This window comes from Budorcas taxicolor, chromosome 18, assembly GCF_023091745.1.
Source record: "Budorcas taxicolor isolate Tak-1 chromosome 18, Takin1.1, whole genome shotgun sequence".
NCBI lineage: Eukaryota > Metazoa > Chordata > Mammalia > Artiodactyla > Bovidae > Budorcas > Budorcas taxicolor.
This window is the reverse complement of record NC_068927.1, coordinates 42,314,539-42,319,088: the sequence shown is the minus strand read 5'-3', so window position 1 is coordinate 42,319,088 and position 4,550 is coordinate 42,314,539.

The window sequence follows — 4,550 nt, the reverse complement described above, 5'->3', positions numbered from 1 at the left end:
TAGACAAAGGGAGAGAGGAATGAGCAGAGGGTTGGAGAAGAGCAGTGGGAAGGGGAGATGGTTAGGTAGATACAGGGACACAAATGGATGAACAGAGGACAGCAGGGATTGGAGGGAAGGATAGTCGGCAGTGGGTGGAACAATGGAGGGATTGGATGGTTTGCAGGACTGAACGCCATCCAGGGGAGAGAACCTCTCAAAGGAACTGAAACCTGTAAGATCCAACAATGCCCCCTCCAAGCACGGCCAAGACCATCATGCCACAGAAAAGAGGACAGCCTCTCCCCAGACAGTGCCTGGCTTCTTTCTCACACTGCCCAACCCAAGAACCCTGCAACCCTGGAACCGATTCATTATGAAGTCCCCCAGTCAAGTCCTGATAGAGATAGTATGTTTATTTTTTAAACAGGAATGAATTATTCAGCACTTCTAAATCCAGAACACATCAAATCTAAAACGACACACACTGTGCTTTTCCCCTCTCCCTGCATACACTCAGAAATATTCTGTAATTTCTCTAAAAGAATAAAAATTATTGATTGTGGGTGAATTAGCAACTCGAGAACCCAGATGCAAAGGGGAGGTGGGAAGTGTTGCTGGACTCGAGTTAAGTGCCTGGGGGCAGGGGTGGGCATGTGTACGGAAGACAGAGGAGAGGAGGAAAGGAAGGCGGAGGGGCTGGACGGGCGGTGGGAAGAGGTTTGCGCCACATCGGAGCTGCGTGGAGAAGAAAATCTCCCCCTTGTCTGTCACCTCCCGCAAGCAGTAGAGCCACGGACCCTGTGAGCAAATCTCATCCCAGTGAGGTAGCCAGGAGACCCCTTTGGTACCTCCGTAGCTCTGGCGGGGGTGGTGGGCTCTGCGAGTGGCCTGGTTTCTCAGGAATAATAGCACAGAGTGCTGGAGGACCAAAGTTGCACAGGGGGCCCCAGGCTCCTGGCTTTGCTTCTTGTGACTGGTCCCTCCATCAATGGGTGAGAGGGAGAGAACCTCTCAGACCCTCCACTTGACCCGACACTGTACACTTCCCTCAAGGAATCAGGAGATCTCTCTCTCTCAGGTGCCCAGCCCTTCTAGCAGGAGCCCTGTGAAGCCACGTGATGTGGAAGAAGCCAGACCAAAGTGGTCTCAACTTCGTCCTCTAACACTGTCACTCTTCACCTTGACTTGTGGGTCTGCAGGCATTTGGAAGCCCCCATCTGGGAAGGAGAGTAAGGGGCTCAGATGAAGGCAGGGGTGTATATGGAGGGCCAGTGGGAGATTCATAGTTTTTGCAGGTGTCAGGCAACAGAAACTTCCAAAAATTTAGTGTGGACTCCCAACTCTAATTGTTTCACTTCCGAAGCACTGACTAGATGGACCAAAGAAGGGAATTTCAGGAAAAAGGCAGCTGCTTATGAAGACTGGCTACACTCCCTGTGGGTCTGGCCAAGGACTAAGAATGTGATACATGCAGCCCCTACCCAAAGAAGCCCAAAACGTCCCCAAGGCAGCAAGAAGACTAAGTTCCAGGAAGTAGAGAAACCTGGAAGAAAGGACACAGAAGTGGAGTGGTGTCCTCCAGCCCAGGACTTGCCTCTCTGGGAGTCTGGCCTAAGGAAATAACCTGGAATATGGGAAAAAAAAAGATCTTTTTTTGTACAGAAATGCTCAACACATTAGTTTTTACATTAGAGAACTATCAGAAATTACTTAAACGTCAATAACAACCTATGAAATAGATTATGGAATATCCATTCAACAGAAAACAGCAGCCAGTAAGAACGAAGGTTAGAAATGGATATGGAATCTTGGCAAAATACAAATCATGTGATATCAGGGAAAAGATCTTAAATTATGGGTGCAATTATATACAGTGAAAAATGTATATGCAAAAGGAAGATAAAAGGAAGGTTACCAAAAGCACATGATTCACTTTGGAGGCACTTTGGGGACTGAGGGAACTCTGGGTGCCAAGGTGGCTTTATTTCTCACTCGCTCTGTCTTCTGAATTTGTGGTGTTGGATTAAGATTTCCTTCGGAAGGACTCACCTGGTGGTCCATTGGTTATGAATACAAGGACTCACCTGGTGGTCCATTGGTTATGAATACAAGGACTCCTTGTGGTCCATTGGTTATGAATACCCCCACCCCCTGCCGATGCAGAGGAACACAGATAGGTTCCATCTCTGGTCCAGGAAGACTCCACATGCTGCGGAGCAACTAATTGCACCACAATTACTGAAGCCTGTGGTCCACCACAAGAAAAGCCACCCCAAAGAGAAGCCCGCAAACCTCAATGAAGAGGAGCCCTCGCTTGTCACAACTAGAGAAAGCCCATACGCGGCAACAAAGACCCAGCCAAAAATAAAGATTTTCTTCATAAACATGAGCTGCCAATGTGGGGGTTGGGAATTGCAGTGCAAACCCCAAGTCTTCTCAGTGCTTACAGAAGAATGAGTTCTGAGAAGGCGGTGAGCCTGGAGGAGGGCACATGTGCAGAAGAGACGGTGCAGAGAAATGAGACACGTGGTGGACGGGTCTCCAGATGGCAGTGGAAGCTGGTTTCCTTTTACTCCACCTGACCAGGAAGACAAGGTGCCTTGGAGGGAAGCCTCCCAGGGTGGCCCGCACCCGAGGGCAATAATGGTGAGATGCCCTTGTCTCTGTTGCTGGAATAAAGGATCAAGAGGAATCAGGGTAATTTCTCTGTTCGCTCATTGCTACACATACCAGGCACTCAATATATATTATATGGATAAACTGATTGAAATATATTGATACCTCTGTCTTCAGTGAGAGGCCCAGCACACAGTGGGACTTCCTCACTGTTTACAAATTGAATTACAGGCCCTGATTCTGCTGGGGGCCAAGGAGAGACCTGAATGCCATTTAAAAGAGGAAATTAATCTGGAAATCATTTGGGTAACCCAAGTGGGGGAGGGGAGCCTTTTATTCTTCCCTGGGTCACAATTTCCCTAAACTGTGCATGCTCCCACCATTCTATCTGCAAGGCCCCCCAAGAGGTTCTGCAGACATCAAGCCCAGACCCTGCCTCTGCTTCTCCTGCCCCCAGCCCCTCCTCTGGTGGATCCTGACCCCCAAGATGCTGTGTGCTTTTGCCTGGGAACCGGGGAATAAAGAAGACTTAATGAATTGAGAAAGTATAATTTGCTCAGGAGAAGCACATTACATGATTTCTTCGAGAAAGACCAAAAACATTCCTTATGAATAGAGCCCAAAGACTTTGATTAAAATTGACTAGAATGAGTCCACTATACTTCTATTTAAAAATGAGAAGCCACTAATTCAGTTTAATTCAAAGATTAAACATGATTAAAATTTCTATAAGTTATCTACACTTAAGAAAAATAAACTGCAGTGGCCATCAAAACATTGATAGTTATTGAGAAATGACTTCTGGTGTTTAATCAGTGTTATTTTTAATCATCCTTTTTTTCCCTCTTCAAGTCAGCTTCTAGCACTGAACTCCATTTCATCAAGGTTGGTAAAATGTTTGGAAAGGAACAGATGTCAGAACATGGGGATTGCCAGTAACACTGATGGGAGCCAGTAATTTCTTTCCTGTCCAATGGCAGAAGGATGAAAAATAATCCAGACTGTATACAGTCATGTAAGATTTAGTGAAACATTACTGGCTATAAAAAGTAAGAATATACAAAACTATCACCATTTCCCCCCAAAACATCACTAAGAGAAGTGCCTTTTTTATTTTATTATAATTTGTGAGAAATTCAACTGCAAACTGAAAGGTTTCTGTACTTTCAAACCCTCAAGTATCCACACAAATACAGCTGATGATATTGATTAATGTTTATTAGCTCGTTCCAAATATACTTGCATCTTAGTCAATTCTGCCATTTAATAATTTTGCTAAATCTCAAAAATGGAGATGCAATCTTGCCTTTAAGAAGGCAGCCCTGCTAGTTATTTACAGATTGTAACATTTACATAAGAGTTTGGTTTAACAAGAGATATAAATATAGATAAAACCCTTAGGACTTCATTCTTTAAACTGCCCTCTAAAAATCTGCCCTGCAATTTGCAAACTGAATTTTGTGCAGACTATTCTTGGAAGCCTTTGTGAATTAGGGAGAACTAACTCAAAGCAAGGGCTGGCTAATCACAATTTTGCAAATTGTACGTAGCAATCATCCTCACATTGTGAAATTCAGATCTATAAAATGCTGATGTTTTAAAGTTGAAAAATAAATTAGCTCACTAGAACTATTTCGCAAAAAAAAAAATCAGTCTGAGGCTTTACAACTAAATTATTTGTTTAAAAAAATTAAAAGATAGTCACACTGGCAGCAAATAATAAATAAAGGCAGAATATCATTGCAGAATGTTCCTGCCACCATCACCCCTGTGATGGGAGGGCTCCCCGCCAATGTCCCCAACTTCAAGGCACCTGCTATAAATACTCACCTGCCTATAGCACGTAGAGGCCGAAACTCCCCAGAACACACTTGTGGCCACGCCATGACTTCTATTTAAACGCCTCCAGTGTATTTGCCTACAATCTGGAAAACGCTCTCAGACAGGGAAGG